We start from the raw sequence: 17405 nt of genomic DNA, 5'->3' as shown, positions 1-17405 counted from the left end.
ACACAATATCCTTCTGGATAAAATGTCCTGTCTGTAATGTGATGGGTGAATTGGCAAATGGATCTTGTCCAAACAGTTGCAGTGAAGGGAGTTACAACAAACTGTTGGCCAAGTCACCAGTGGGTTACCCAGATCTCACTTAGAGCCAGTGCTCCTCAGTGTTTTTATAAATAATGTGGACACAGGAATCAAATAAGCTTTAAAGTAATTTAAACAATGATATTAAATGAGAAGGAATGGTGGATTCCCTTGAGGACAAAGAAAACTTACAGAGAGATTCAGATGTAGTAGAAAGCAGGGTAGTCACCAATTGTATACAGTTTAACAAGACCAAGTGCCTGATTCTCCATCTAGAAGGGGGTAATTCTTCTTCTAAACACAGATTGGGAGATAAGAGAATTGAGAGAGATGCACAGAAAGAGATCAGTTGGCTTAGATGGACACCAAGTTGAATACTAATCTCCCGTGTGTTCTTGAAGCCAAATGGGCCAGCTGTGTCTTGGAGTGCGTCAGGTACAGCATCTCCAGCTGGGCAAGGGAGGGGATTGTGCTGCTCTGCTCTGAGCTGGGGCTGCCCCACTACATGTACTGGGAGCTGCTGTGAGTGTCACAGCATAAGGTCATCAGAATATTAGAGTGTGTCCAGAGAGAGGTGATCAAGATGGTCTCAAGGGCAAGGCCTCTGAAGGGTGGCTGAGGTCACTTTGTTCAATTTGAAGAAGAAAAGGCTCAGGAGTGACCTCATGACAGCCTGCAACAAACTCAATGGGTGAAGCAGAGAGTGAGGTTCTGATCTCTCCCTGGTGACCAATGATAGGATGAGAGGAAATAGAATGAAGCTGCACCAGGAGAAATTCAGACTGAACCTTCAGGAAAAGATCTTCACTGAGACACTGGAATAGACTCCCCAGATATAAGGTCATGCTTGTCAGAAGAAAGTGGATATGCGTTCATCATACAGTGTAGTTTAGGTAGTTCTGTCAAGAAGCTAAAGCTGTATCCCTGTGGATCCCTTCCAACTAGAGATACTTTATGATTTTCTGATTCTATGACTTTTCACAATATGATCAAAAAACTAATTTTCTTAAGACTTTTTGGAGCAAACTATAGAAGTTATTGAGCTAAATTCCATGAGAACATGATCTAATCATACTGTACCACATATATCTAAGCAATAAAGAATGCAATACAATAAAATGTTTCTCTAATTATAGGTCTAATTTAATATCGGAACATATACTACTCTTTCACGGACCAAATAACCCAACTGGTAGTAGCTATTAACCAGTGGTCTTTGTTTTTCTTTTAGTTATTCACTGTAGGCCTTAAGAGATATAAAATAAGGCTGGTTGGATGAATATTGCCATAAGAGCTCCTTTCTATTAAGTTTTCTCTTATTTTGACATATATTAATTTAATCAGCTGTTTGTAGAACAGACACTGTACAGAAATAGTACAGCCTCTATCTTCAGTAAGCAGGGCATTTTCTGGGCCAGCTAGTAGAGAACAAGTTCTCCCTTCTTCTGACTGAAAATTTGAGACTTAAGTTTACAGGCATCTGGCAAAAAAAGTGAATGGAGATTTGGCAACAGATTTTCTGTGCAGGAAAAAGTGCTTCAGTTTCTGATTTGCTGTTAATATGTATTAGAGCAAAGCACTTGTAATCTCATTGTTGAAGATTCCTCCACAAAAGTATCCAGAAACAAAGTCCTACTTGCTATTCTAGAACATGTTCTCCTTTTTTTTTTTAACTATATGTATTTAGAGAAATAAAAATGACATGTAAGATTCTGAGAGAAGTATTCACTTAGTGAAAGCTACTGTGCCTACAATAATTTGTGATTTGTTAGTGAGATAAAATGTTGATAGCATGAAGACTGAATGGATGTATTCGGTACTCACTGAAAGAAAAAATATCCATTCCTGGTGGTTGAAGAAGTAGAACACTTGCAGTTCTAAACATAGATTATAATAGATTCAATTTATGTTGAGTAAGATTTTCTGTCTTAATAAAAGAAAGTCCAGTGTTCAAGGCTGTACATAGGCAGTTTTTTCAGCATGATGGCTTTCATGTGCACCTAGAGGTTACACTCACATTTCTTCTTTTAAACACTAATTTAAAGTGCTTTGCTTGTGGGAGTTATTATGGAAAATAGAATATCTGTTCTTTTTGTATTTTGTTCAATACTGTCACCATGTTATAATTACAGTTAATGAATAACTGAAATTTTGGTTTGTGTTTCACCACTCAAACCCATCTAGTCCATGTTTTCATCAGTGAGAACTGACATCAGCAAATGTACCCATAGCCCTACTAGTATTGATATGCTTTACAAGAAAATACTTAATACTTCAAGACTCAAACCAGATGGACACATGTTTAAACGTCCATCAAATTTTATTTTTTTTTAAACTCTTAACTGAGCACAATGGGTGGTGTTCATTTTGTTGCAATTCATGAAGCACATTTTAAAAAGCAAAAAGCAATTTGCCAACCAGTTGGCAGTAGGAAAACTAATAACAAGAAACTGATTTCTACATGCTGTTCCAATACTAATTAGGAGACCACCAATATTTCTGAATAAAGAGAAAAATATGGTAAACAGAAATCTTCTAACCCAGTAGCATAAATTAGAAATTGGTAAAAGTAAAATCTGCTTAGACAAAGAACATTAAGAAGTACTGTGGTATTGTGATGAGAAAAAAGTAATAATTAGAAGTGAATGATATAGGAACTCTCAGTCTCAGAGGTTGCCTAGAGACCAAATTCTATTCATTTTTATGAAGCGGAAAAATCTAAATGTTGAAGTTGTGAAGCTAGAAGAAAGGCAATTACTCAGAACACAGGATATTTTATGGGAACAACAAAGCTGACAATGCTTTAAGAAAATAAAGAATTTTTTGAATGGCGTGTTGACAGCATTGTAGTTGCATCCAATCTCATCAGCAATCTGCATATTCATGTTTGTTGCATCACTTAGTGGATTTCTTTGTTTATCTGCTATGAGCCCGTCTTTCTTAGGGGTAAGTTGCATTTAAACATAATATTTTTGATAGGTTTCTTCAGTCAGCAGATAAGCAGTGATCACCTGCCCACTCACTCCCTAAAACCACCTGTGTGGAGGAAAGAATCTGAAAGGCAAAGGTGAGAAAACTCATCTGTCAAGATAAAAACAATTTAATAACTGAAGGGGGAAAAAAACCCAAACAAGTGATGCAAAGGCAATCACTCACTATCTCCCACCAGCAGTCTGATGCTCAGTCTCTAAGCAATGACTACATTGGAACAAATTCTCCCCACTTTTATTGATGAACATGATGCTTTTTGGTATAGAATTTCCATTGAGTCTGGTGAGGTCAGCTGTTGCGTTTCTGTTCCCTCCAGGCTCTTTCTCACTTTGAGCCCACCTCTGAGATGGTGGCAGGGGTAGGCTGAGTAAGAAACAGAGAACGCCTCACTGCTCCATAGATATTGTTGTGTTACACACTAGTGTGTCATAAATGTTTCAGAGATCTAAAACCATATGGGCTGCTGTGAAGAAAACCTACTCCTCTACCAGACCCAAATTTGTGCATACTTCTATCCAGAAATAGAAAAATACTCAAATTTTAGAAAATTATGTTTATTCTGAGATGTCACTGGAGCAAATGAATGCTGTGGTGAGATTTTAGGCAGACAAATAATGACTGTCAAAACTGCGTGGCATCTAGAAGAAGTGTCCAAATCAGTACAGTTTTTATAAATTTGACTGACAGTAGGAATGTAAACAAATTTACTTTAGTTTTCATGATACTTTTATTTCTGCATAAAAAATCTTGTTTAGTACAGAAGCATAGAAATTTAGTGGTGTTTCGGCTATCTTCTAGTAACCCAAGCTTTCTTCATGTTACTGTCCCCAAAGTAATGTGACTCAAACATCCTGCATCATATGTCTCATGCTTGTGTTTATACCTATGCTCTCTGATAAATAAAGCACCTCTTTCAGCAAAATCAGAGCTACTATGCTTTGTGTATGTCAGAAAAGTGAATGGGGAAGGGCTGTGTGAGTGAAGGAATAACGTGAAAATCTGGGAAATCTTTTCTTAGTAAATTTTGGAGTGAAACTACTAACCAACCTTGTAAAAAAAGGTGCATTTTCCACCACTGAAAACTTTGAAAACCATTTCCAGGGTTTGACATAACTCTGGACACAAGCAACCAAATAAATATTAAGATTTAACCCCTTTTTAGGATTAGAAAATCCACAGAGAAAAGCACATATTAAATATGCATAAGTATGCACACTTCTGTGTCTATATACATATATACATACAGATACATACATTCAAATACACATACGTATGTAATGTAATTTTCATGATATGCAAAATGAAAAAAAAGCCTTTCCTCCAGACTGAATGTGAGCAAATCACAGCTTTTATTTTACTTTCTAGTTTACCTGCCTGTAATCTTGTAAAGATCTACTCATAGAGCAGGCTTCTATGTGGTAGCATCTGGGAAACCTCAGTGTGAGAAGCAGTGAAGATGCCTTATATAAATGTCAAATACATCTCCCATGTTACGTGGAAATTCTTCCTCTAGGAATTGGTCTGGAATGCTGCCTTCTGACTTACTACAATCACTCAGAAGAAGCATGGTTCTTTACAAACATACTTGCACATGAGTAAAGTAGAGGTACAGTTCACTGGAGACACAATTAAACATTTTCATACTTCCTATAGCTTTTGTACTGTTGTCCCTATTCTTTTGTTCCTCTACTATGGAACCACTGTGTTAATTTTTAAGACATTCAATTAGACAGAGACTGTTTTTTCTTTATTTCTTTGAATTCAAATTTTTGCATATTTACTCTGGCATGCAGCCCCTCTTCCCCATACTCCCTGTCTTTCCACTGAGTTAATAAAATATGAAGTAACAGCAGCACAGATGGAGTTTATCTCCTTTTCTTTCTGGAAACCCAAACTTCATTCTTCATAAAAGTCTGTCATCATTTGTATATATGTAACTCACAGAAAGCCACATCAAAATAGGTTTATAAATAGTCAAAGGACCTTTTCACACAGCGGCTGTGTAGACAGAAATCCACTGTGGTTTGCTGCCATTTTCTATTCCTCACTTCAGCATAATTTTCATGTTACAGTGTGTAGAATCAGTACACACCACACTACACATGCAAGTCTGTGATAATGCTTTGATGTCAAACTGTGCAGAATGGGTATGAAGATGAAAAATCACTTGGAGCTTCTGCCTCTTGCAGGATGACTATTTCTAACAAAAAATTACAACTTGAAAGTGTGGTTGGCTATTCTGAAATAAACATCCATGTGGAAAAGGCCTTCCTTAGAGAAATCATAGCTATTTTACTTACCTATATGTTTGTCTTGCATCAGGCTGTCACAAGCAGACCCCACTGAACTGATCATACATCACTATTTTGTTAAAATATGCAGTCTGACACTTTGGTTAAAAATAAAAAGGGGAAAGAAAATGCCTACATATCATTGTATCTTGATCTTTATGATGACATGATCTGAAATTTACCTAAATGAATGAAGAGTTTGCTATGTGTTGTGAGTTTGTATTCAGGAATATACTTTAAAGGAGCCTTCTACTAAAAACTCAGCAAAAAGTAAACAAATCCTCTTAAAAATCTCCCTTGACCTCTTCATTGCACATAGAATTCCCATGGCTCTTTCTTGTTCTGGTTCAGAATTCATTTACTTATTCTCTAAGATACTTTGCTTTGTTTTTTCTCACATTATTTCTTCTTCATCACATAGATAGCAAATTATCTTCTTTTTTTACCTATTTTATCCTTGTATGGAGTGATCCATTTTTTTCTAAAAAGGCAAGAGCTCAGCTAGAATTCCACCTGGCCATGGTTATGAAAGATAATAAAATTGAAGAGGAGGGCCAATGAAAATCTCCATCTTTTATTGGATGCAGTGTAGAATGAGGTGACCAAGGATGAAGTAAGGGATGAAGTACTTAATGTCTTCTTTACCTCAGTCTTAGACAGAAAGCCTGATTATCCTCAGGGCCCCTGAGGTGGTACACAGGGACAAGGAGCACAGTAAGACCCTTGTACTGTATTTGCTTGGACCCTCGAGGCAGGAAGAAACGATGAATCTGACTCCATGTTCTCAGAAGGCTAATTTATTTTTTTATGATACTGTATTATATTAAAGAATACTATACTAAAACTATACTAAAGAATACAGAAAGGATACTTATAAAAGGCTAAAAAGATAATAATGAAAACTCGTGACTCTTTCCAGAGACCTGACACAGGTTGGTCCCAATTGGCCAATGAGTGAGAACAACTCACAGCAGAAACCAATGAAACAACCACCTGTTGGTAAACAATTTCCAAGCACATTCCAAAGCAGCAAAACACAGGAGAAGCAGATCAGATAATTATTGTTTTACTTTTCTCTGAGGCTTCTCAGCTTCCCAGGAGAAAAATCCTGGGCTAAGGGATTTTTCCAGAAAATGTGAATGCCACACCCTTGCAATCCAGGAGGAAATTATTAGTGACCTGCTGTGTGACTTAGACCAGCACAGGTTTGTGGGGCCAGATGGGATCCACCCAAGGATGACAAATGAGCTCACCAAGCCACTCTCCATCATTTATCATCAGTCCTGGCTAACTAGTTGTAGATGTCTGCAGGTTGGCCAGTATGACACCCATCTATCTACAAGAATGGTGGAAAGGAGGATCCAGGAAACTACAGGCCTGTAAGCCTGACCCTGGTGCCAATGAAGGTTATGGAACAGACCATCTTGAGTGCCATCACATTGCACACACAGGACAACCAGGGTATCAGGCAAAGGCAAGTCCTGCCTGATCAATTTGATCTCCATTTATGACAAGGTGACGCCTATTAGGTGAAGCAAAGAATGTGAATGTTGTCTACTCAGACCTCAGCAAAGCCTTTGATACTCTCTTCCATGGCATTCTTCTGAAAAACCTTGTCGTTCATGGCTTGGACAGGTGCTCTTTTTCCTGAGTTAAACACTGGCTTGATTGTCAGAGAGTGGTGATGAATGGTGCTACATCCAGTAGCAGCGGGTCATTAGTGGTGATTTCCAGGGCTCAGACTTCAGGACAGTCATATCTAATAGATTTATTGATGATGTGGATGAGGGGATTGAGTGCACCCATGGTAACTTAGTGGACAATGCCAAACTCAGTGGGAGTGTTGATCTTCTAGGAGGTAGGAAAGCACTGCAGTGGGATCTGGGCAGGCTGGATCCACTGGCCAGGTGAACAAGGTAAAGTGCCAATTCTTATACTTAGGTCACAACAACCCCATGCAGTGTTACAGGTTTTGGACAGAGTGGCTGGAAAGAGGCTCAGTGGAAAAGGATATGAGGGTGCTGGTCAACAGTGGCTGAACATGAGCCAGCTGTGCCCAGATGGCCCTGAAGGCCAACGGCATCCTGCCCTGTATTAGAAACAGTGTGACCATCAGGATCAGGGAAATGATTGTCCCCCTGCACTCAACACTGGTGAGGCCACACCTTGTATTCTGTATTCAATTCTGGGCCCCTCAGTTCAGGAAAGATCTTCAGATGCTGGAGTGAGTCCAGAGAAGGGCTACAGAGCTGGTGGAGGGTACAGGCAGTAAGTCATATGAAGAATAGATGAGCTGGGAGTATTTTAGCCTGGAGAAGAAGATACCCAGAAGTGATGTTACTGCTCTCCACAGTTACCTGAAAGGAGGCTGTATCAAGGTAGGAGTTGCCCTCTTCTCCCAGGCAAATAGTGATGGGACGAGAGGACACGGCCTCAAGTTGCACCAGGGGAAATTCATGAGAGACATCAGTCGGAAAACACAGTAGGAAACACAAAAACTGTTGCTAGACTTTGAAAAGGGCTGCCTTGGGAAATGATCGAGTCACCATCGCTGAAGGTGTACATGGAAAAACTGGACATGGCACTTAGTACTGTGGTTGAATTGTCATGGTTCTGATCAGTCAAAGGTTAGACTCAATTTCAGAGGTTTTTTCCAAAAAAATGATTGTGTGACTCTTTCAAGGAGCAACGATGTGGAAGTGAAAAGCCCTTGTCTGAGAATGACTAAATGACCAGAGGAATCCTAGTTACTTAGAAATAAATCTTGATAATTATCTTGGAAATAGCCCATGAAGTGTATATGAATAGCTTATGACAAATGAGATAGAGAAAGGACAGTGAATCTTCCAAAAAAAAAAAAAAAAAAGGATAACCTGAAAAACTGCTGAACTTGAAAAAAGTAGCTGTTGCAAAGCTTTTTATTCTGGTGATTCCTGGTAAAAAAATCAATCTTTCTGTACTACAACTTTGCATTCTCTGTTTCTGACAAACACATTTTCATTTTGTTTTCACTGCCCTGCAAAAAAGACTGTGGACCTCAGATATAAATTAATTGACTCCTATAATTTATTCTGTCATTCATAAGCAATTATCAATAAATCTGTTTCAGAATCTAAATGTACACATTGTTGCTTTCTCTTCAGTTTAACATCCTAGACATATTGCACATTTGAGGATTTAAATGCAGTTGTCAAACTAAAAAGCAAGAAATGTGTGACAGAAAAACATACATAGCATCAAAACACACACTCTACTCCTTTCAAACTGATAGATCTATGACAAGAGATTCTTTGGTTTGTACAGTTAGTGAATGTTTCTGGTAAAATATTCATGCAATGACAGTATATTACAAGTATTATGATTAATGAAAAAAGACTAGTGAACAGCTTTGCCATTTTGAGTTGAGACTATCTTCATAAGTTTTGAGACATATAGGATTAAAAATAATTAGCTAGGTAACCATTAAGATACTGATAGTTTATAAGTATCTTGAAATTTACTAATAAGCAAATCATGAAACAAAACCTACAAAAACATTAAGCACCAGGAAAAACAGTTCAAAAAGAAAATTGACTTGTCAGTACAAGGTAGTGCTAGAACTGGAAAAAAATCCACATTTTATTCCTTGTCCACTGTTTGAATCAACTGAATTCATTGCTTCCATAGGTTAATGGCAGAAATAACCATGAGACCCTCTGAACATTAAATGCTAAAAAATCCTTAATTTGCCTGGAAAATCAGTTTTGGCTTTGGGAAGCAAGCTGGCATTTCAGCTTCCTTTCAGCAAAAAAAGCTTGCTCTGTGTTTTGAATATAGAATTTCTCTATAGCTAAGATGTTAGACCATACAACTTTCCTGTGTCAGAGGAATTTGTCATTTTCTGCAGTGTAGCAACCATTGTGCAACTGAATTAGTCTAGCTTTGTCTTTTACTTACTTCTGTGATATATTTAGGAAGACATAGAATCTACATGCATTTTACAAATGTATGTCCTTTCCTTTCTCTGTGTTGCAATAAAGTTAAAAAATTGTTTAAATCTAGCAGCTGAGGTCAAGTCATGTGATCCCATGGATCTCTATTCTACCGCATAAGTCAGTAATGGAAGATTTATAGACATAAGTGAGAACATAAAAAACCTAGATGCAAAGTAATAAAGCAAGAGAAAAAGAAAAATACCAGCAAGCCATTAACTATGCAATTGTATTCATGTTAATACATTTTAAGTGTGAGAAACGTTCTGGGAATTCAATTATCATTTAATACAATAGCCTGTAACAATTTAATTAGATATCATTTAGCCTACAGACATCCACTATTAAAAATTCTGACCTTAATAATTCTATTTTGCTAATATTCATTAGATTAATCCACATACAAGCTTGTGCAGCACTGAGATGTTACCCTCTGTATTATGACTGCCTCAGTTAAAAAAAAACAAGGGGAGATTTCTTTGGTGACTCCTTTTTGAGAAGAGCAGTGGTCTCAAAATGTTGATTGGACCAAACCCTTGGGGAAGCCTGCTGCCTTCCTGGGGTCTGGGTTAGAGACATTATCAACAAACTCTATGGCCTGCTCTAATTATTTTTCATGTAGATTTTTCAGGTGGTCAGGAGTGAAGACCATACAAGAAGGTTAATCCAGCAGTACCTCAGGCCTATGGGAGGACTGCTTGAGGAATATGAAGCACAGGTAGTGATCTCCTTTATCCTGCAAGTTGCAGGGAATGATGAGGGTAGAAATGGGAGAATCATACAGATGAATACCTCTCTCCAAGCCTGGTGACACCAGAAGAATTTTGAGGTTTTTGATCACAAATCTGGAGCCTGCTGGCAATAGATGGCATGCACCTGTCTCAAAGGGGAAAAAGGACCCTTGAGCAGGAGATAGTAGGTCTCATTGAGGGAACTTTATAAACTCAGTGTGAAAGGGGAAAGGGATAAAATCAGGATCACTGGAAATAAGCCTAGGATGCACACCACTCTTTGAGGGACGATCTATTAGTGAAGCCTTTCAGTCTGCTGAAATAATAATAGAGATAGGGTATGATGACCCATGTAGCAGCAAGGATGCAAGGTTGCAAGATTTCCTGATGTGGAATCCATGGAAACTCCTGAGAAGAGTCATGCAGGAGTTACAGCTTCTCCCATAAAAATACAGCAGGATTGATAACCCATATGATGTTCCTCTACACAAATGCATGCAACAGGAAGAACATACAAGAGAAACTGAAATCCATGATGCAGCAAGAAAATTTTGACCTTGTTGCTATCACAGTCTTGGTATGATGACACAACTGGTGCTACATTGAACAATTGTAAACTCTTCAGAAGGGATGGACAAGGATGGAAAGGTGGTAGGGTGCCCCGTACTTTAGGGACTCTTGGCTGTCTTGAGCCTAATGATGTTGGTGAGAGGGCTGAGTGTTTATAAGTAAGAATCAGGGGGAGGGCCAACAGGGCAGATATCCTGGTGAGAGCCTTTTAGAGACCCCGCAGCCAGGATGTAGAGGCAGAATAGCCTATAAGCAGATAGCAGAAGCCTTATGATTGCTAGCCCTTTTTTCTTTTTCTTTCAGTTTACCAGATGTCATATTAGAGGTTCCTGAAGAGTGCAGAACATAACTTCCTGACACAGCTGATGAGCTAGCCAAATAGGGAAGGTACCTTGCCGGACCTGCTCTTTGCATATAGAGAAGTTTATAACTTCTGTTGTAAATAAAAATGATTGGTTATTTTAATGATATCATGAGCCATACATTTTGTCAATTTTTTTTCTTGTTTGAATTTTGAATTTCTGCCTGAATATATCTACTTTTTTTTTTGTGCAAAGGCTTCCATTTGTTTGTATGACATAAGAGATTAATGTAAATTTAATTGTGAATTTTAGTACCTTCCTTAAATTGAAATATGTATTAGTAGTATAGTGCAATGGCATAATATATTGCAGAAAACTCCCAAGAATATTTACTCAACTTTAATTATTACAAGAGAACATGTGTCTACACTATGCTGAGAATCTCTTACACTATACTATGTACTTTAAATTGTATTTACCTCCTTAAAATGAAAGCATTTATTATAATCTATGATATATTCAGCACCTATTATGGTGGAGCTCTTTAAATAAAAGCCTTTTCTTTCACTTGTCCAATTGGCCTTTTTCTAGCCATTGAAGGGCTAGAAAAAACATTTGTGATCTTCACATATCCACAGCACCATTCCTCAGCCATTCTTAGAAGTGTACTTGATTCAAAGAATGTGTCCATGCTGACCTTTACTCTGTTCTTCCCTTTAATACGTGATACCTACAACCTAAAGAATACTAGAAATAAAATATACCCTCAATAATGCAACTAGCCAGAGTTTTTTGTGTGTGTGTTTTAAAAATTTTCTGACCTCCGTATGACTTCATTCTAAGCTTGCCAGTAATTAAGTTAATCTTGTTAGGTAACTTAAATGCTACAGCTTGAACTAATTCACTTTACCCAAGCTCTATGAATTGAATTTATATCCATGGGCTGTCTTGATAATTACCTAAGCCTCAAAAATTTTCACCATTCAGATTGTAACTGAGCTGGTCATCCACGCTGAAATACTGGAAATTTTAAAAAAAGAAAAAAAAAAAAAAACAAAGCCAAAAGCAAAACCAAATCCAAACAAGAAAAAACCTGAACACAACAAAACCAAAACCAAAACCAAACCAAAACCACCACCAACAAGAACAACAGTCAAAAAACAAAACAAAAAAACCAGCCATAAATGGAACATATATCTTATCTTCATCTCTCTTTTTTTCTACTCAGAATTTCAAAGCTATTTAGATATTCAGGTATCACACTGCCATTAATACCATTATTAAAGCTAATATATGTCTGAGAAGCTGAACCAATTTTAGCCCTCCAATCCAGTACTTGATAGCATAAACAATATTTCATAACACTAATGAACAGTATAAGTTTTTTAAATGTTGAGCTCAAGAACCAGAAAAAATTGCACGGGTGCTCGAACATAACCAGTGGCCCTGGAAGAAAATACAAAATAAGTAGATATTATTTTAGATGTCATCATGATGCATTCTTATTCTTTACAAAATATAAGTGCACACATATTATATCAGTTATTTTCTTCTCAAATTTGCTTTACCAATCTTTAGCTTTAAAATTTAGCATTCCTCCACTTTCAGGTTAATTTTACGAGTACTACAAATGACTCTTACTTTATGCACAACAATTTAATCACCCCATATATCAATGAAGCCTACATAGCACAAGTGGTACACATGTCAGAGCTGGAGAACTGCTTTCACCAGAGATGTCAAAATACAGCTTTCAGATTCCAATTTTTCTCTGTTTGTTTATGAAGACCCTATGTTTTTAAAAAAAGGAAAACTCTTTTTTTATTCTATTCTTTGTTTGATTGCTGCCTGGATTAATGAACTTGTAAATATGCTTTTTTGCTGTATTTTCCTGCATTTGATCACCACCTTTTGAAAAGGAACATGTGAACATTTTGCATAACAATTTTTTAGAAGTTTTGGCTTTCCTTAACCTTCCAGTTACTTTTCTTATAGGTGTTTAAATCTTGATTTAAGATGTGAGATTTTATTGGGAAAAAAAAAAAAGTCCTTCTAAATTGTGTTTCTGGACAAAAAAAAAAAAAAAGGAAAAAAATAGAAGAAAAAAAAAGATTGGAAAATTTCAGTTACCAGATCCCATGTATGAAAAATGCTCTCATCTGAAAAAAGAAAAAGGTGGGCTGCAAGGGTTGATACAGGTTCATACCAGAGTCTAAATGAAGCAGTCAAATGAACTAGGAAAATCAATGCTAAATTTGGTGGGTAATAAAAATGAGGAAATTAGGTTAATGAGAATCTTTAATGACATAATTATTACTTACTTATTGAGAAGAAATGTTTTTTAAGTGATTATGAACTTGTATGACCTACACTAGAAGGGAGAAAGGGAAAAAACTCATGAAGTTAATAGAACATATTTTTCAGGCGGTGCTGGAATTTTTAGATTTCTTTTTAAGCAAACATATATGTCATGCCTGCCCATTTTCTTTCAGGTAATTTTCTATTTCTCTTCAGCTTAGTTATGAAAATCTTAATAGCAATACTTACTAGAAGAAGTTTAACATGTAGCATAACTATCCAGATGAATTTTATCATTACTACTGAGGTAACTTGAATAAAAGTACAAAAATTGTGTATAAAATTGACTGCAGCAAATTTAGTGGGTTTGCATTAACAAAGTGCTGTGAAATATTGGATTTTTAAATGTAGTGATAGATGACCAAAAGAAAATAAATAAATGCTAGTACTAGTAATGAAAAAAATTATTTTGCAAATCCAGTTACTTAGATTCTAGATTGCAGAAAGCTGACAATTTCTCACTTTAATTCATAGATATTTGTGGCCTTCACAGTTTTAATGTGGTCCACATAAAGCAGTGACATCAAGGCAGACAGTTCTGTCAGCTTTGATATTGGTCTACCAGAAGTCTGAAATGGTTTGGATGTTTCAAGATCCTTTAAGGTGTCATTTAACAGGTGTTCATTATTGATACTTCTTTGAAAATAATGAAAAAGAGCTAAAAATTACTGCATATTTGCCTCAGTAGAAGTTGTCTTTAATTAATGAATTAATGGGAAGGGGAATATTGAAATAAGTGTTTTATCCTGAAAAGAAAGTTATCAAGAAAGCATCCTTACCATGGTACTATATTTTTAATGCAGCAGTAAGTGGATTTTAAACATATTTATTCTGGATGATATAGCAAGCTAGCAATATGAAATTGGAAGAATGATTTTCTAAAACCAAGAAGCTGTTTTGATTGATTTATGAGTTAAAGTACTGAAAACCAAAAAAATCTATTGATTATTTTTCTTAAGTACATTTGCTTTACTGATGCTGATAGAAGCAACTTTTTTACTCTGATTATTAAATAGAAAATGGTCCTCTTGTATGTACTTTTTAGCATATAGCTGACTTGGATTATTCCAGAAGGATGATCAGAACAGGTAAAATTACTAATTTGTCAACTAATATAAAGTAAAAGATCTAAATGTGCAAAAAGTCCTAACAAACTCAAGAAATCCCAGCATTTCTGTGTCTTTCAATTCTATTTCTCAATTACACAGTCCTTTGTTTAGTTAATTCAGATCCAAAAAACTCTACATTTATACAAAGATTTGATTTTTATTGAAAATAATTTCCATTCCCTGAGTATTGTGTCAAAAACTTATGAAAGAGGCTTTGTGTGAATTCTTTAAGCAAAAACTAGGAAGTATACCTAAAATAATTGTTTCAGCATGTTTCAAAATTTCAGAAATGTTTTTTCAACATTTCAAAAATGTTTCAAATTAAGTGACTTTAAACTCTTCACATATATTTGGTATTGTGACTTACACTTTTAAAAAAGAGTTGTGAAGAAATGTCTGTCTTCCTTCTTGACTCAAATGACAAAGATGCCTCTGGGTCTAAGAACTAGATTCTGCTTGGATGAAAATAATATATAAACTCCAAGAACAGTAATGTTACTAAGAGAAGGTGATTCTATATATGTGTTCCTTGTCACAAGCAGCTGTTTGGACTACTTTTCCATGTATTCTACACGTCTGATGACCCTTAAGCATATGGGCAAAACACTAATGTTCAGGTAAAAAAAAAACCAACTTCTTTTTACACTTCTTGATCCGGAAATTGTCTGTACAGACAATGATTAAAGATATCTGGCTCAGGATTTTTACTGTTCTGTCAGCTGAAGATAGAGAGGGAAAGGAAAGGCAAGAGATAACATTTCTAAGTTAGAACTGAAGAACCTTCAAGTTGAAAGCAGTGACAGAGATCATATTTCTCTGAAAGATTAAAAATAATTATTAAAAAGTAACATGTAAATGGCTGAAACAAAAATAAATACCTTATTTACAATAATCCTCTTCAGCCAGAATTAAAGTACATTATTTTCCAAACAAAATAAAATTCCTATAAAAAAGAGAAGTTAATGCAGCAAACTTTTTCCTGTTCCTATTGCATGTGCAACTGCAGTGCAAATAGTAACCAATGATCCACAAAGGTAATTTTTTTCTAGTAGTTTTACACTTAATGGGATGCAGATGCAATCTGAAATTGAAATACATCACAAAATCGAAGAAGGTATTGAGAATAAGTGAAAAATTAAGTCCTTCCTTCTGTGAAAAACAGAGAAACACACAAACACTTCTTGTTTCTGAACATTAAGTTAAGAAGGGTTTTTCTATGTGCATTACAGAGGAGGTGATGCGTTACACTTTTGAAAGAGATACAATTGGACAAGATGCAAATCACAACAGAGAACTGCTTGACCACAAGGAACAGGAGAAAGCATCATAATGCTGAAGTATGGAAAGATTTGTCAGTCTGAACAAAAAATTGCGAAGGCTAACTGAAAATCTAAAATCTTCCCAAAAGGAGTTGTAAATTCAGTGTTGGGGTTTGTTTATTTGTTTGGGTTTTTTTGTTTTTCTTTTAAGAAAAATGGGCACAGAAAACATTCCATTTGTATCTCTAAAAGCAATGCTGATTTGAGTATAGTTGGTGTCTTTTATTTTTGACATGCTAGAGGTCTCATCTCCTTCCCCCTCTATTAAATGAATGCCCTATATTGTGACAGATTTGCATTTGTTGTTTCTGTGGAGCCAGTCTGCATAGCTTTACATAATATTTCCAAAGAACATGATACTGAGAAGTGGAAAAGAATTATGTGAAACATCTTAGCAGGAAGATTTCCTCTAAAAGCACTCCTCTTTTAGGAAAGAACATACACTTTTCTTGTATTTTAAAGATATTATATCTACCAAAAAAGCATCCTCTGCACACAAACCCTGTGGAATTCATTAATTAGAGAACCCTTGGGTTCTCTATGAAACTTACTAAACAGGAATATATTTAAAGCCTTCCACCTTTTCATTTCTAAGTAATGCAAACCAAAATTAAGGAGCTGAATTGCTTCTGGCAGTTCAGAGTGGTTTCTCAAGTGTTATGTAAAAGCAAGTCTTTCTCGCTTTCAAAAGTTAACTTAAGAAATTAATTAGAGAATAAATTATCGCTATTAAATACTTAGCTTTGCTAAACTGCTACCATAGTTGAGACTGGCTGAAGTATTGTGCAATAAAACTACACAAATAAAACTCATTTATTAATTTTAGAAAGACAAAAAAATTGTCCATTTTTTTTTGTACTCTTGTCACGATTTGACACTGGCACAATGCCAGTGCCCCCATGAAAATATATTCTCCCTGGTATCTGCTGTGAGATGTGACCAGGAGTAGACCAAAATAGGCTCCAACTTAGGAATAAAGAAGAAAAACTTTATTAACCTACAACGATATATATAAAGAGAAACACACACAGAACTCAGAATGAAAACCTTCCAAAAACATTCCTCCTCCCCCCACCAAATTTCCAATACATCCACGTCTCAGATCAACAACTCAGTCCATCACCACCCTTTGGATAATCAATTCTCAGATCATCAAGGAGAGAGGAGTCCCTCTTGTGCCATAGGCTTCCTCTGGAAACACATTTGAAATCTCATGTGTTTCCATGTCACTCGTGGCACCACCTGGAGATCATTTGCCTTCGTGACATCTTCCTTTCATGCCCAGTGCTCTTACCACTGTGCATGGACCAGAGCTGTTTCTAGGGTTTTCCTTTTAAGGATGCTTTGCCCAGTTCCAAAACAAAGCACAGTCTCTCACTTTCGGGACACCTGTCCCCCCCCAAATTCACCCCCTGGGGCTGAGGGGTCTCAAGAACAGAGATCTTCTTCCTCCCTGAAGACGGAGGGCACCACCACCCTCCTCACCCGTCATCTCTGTTCATGCACTCCTTCATATAACATCACTGCACTCTCTTGGCTCCAAGCCATTGCCTCCCCCTAAATGCAGTCTCTGTGTCACAGGAAAAAGGTTCTGTCCATGGCCATACAAGAAAAGTCCAGCCAAAGGCCACTCCATCACCTCCTCTCACCTAAGATTCTTCTCAAGTTCTCTCGTGGCCCATTTC

Source organism: Agelaius phoeniceus, chromosome Z, assembly GCF_051311805.1.
Source record: "Agelaius phoeniceus isolate bAgePho1 chromosome Z, bAgePho1.hap1, whole genome shotgun sequence".
Lineage (NCBI taxonomy): Eukaryota > Metazoa > Chordata > Aves > Passeriformes > Icteridae > Agelaius > Agelaius phoeniceus.
The sequence above is the reverse complement of the archived record's forward strand: the minus strand, read 5'-3'. Positions refer to the sequence as shown.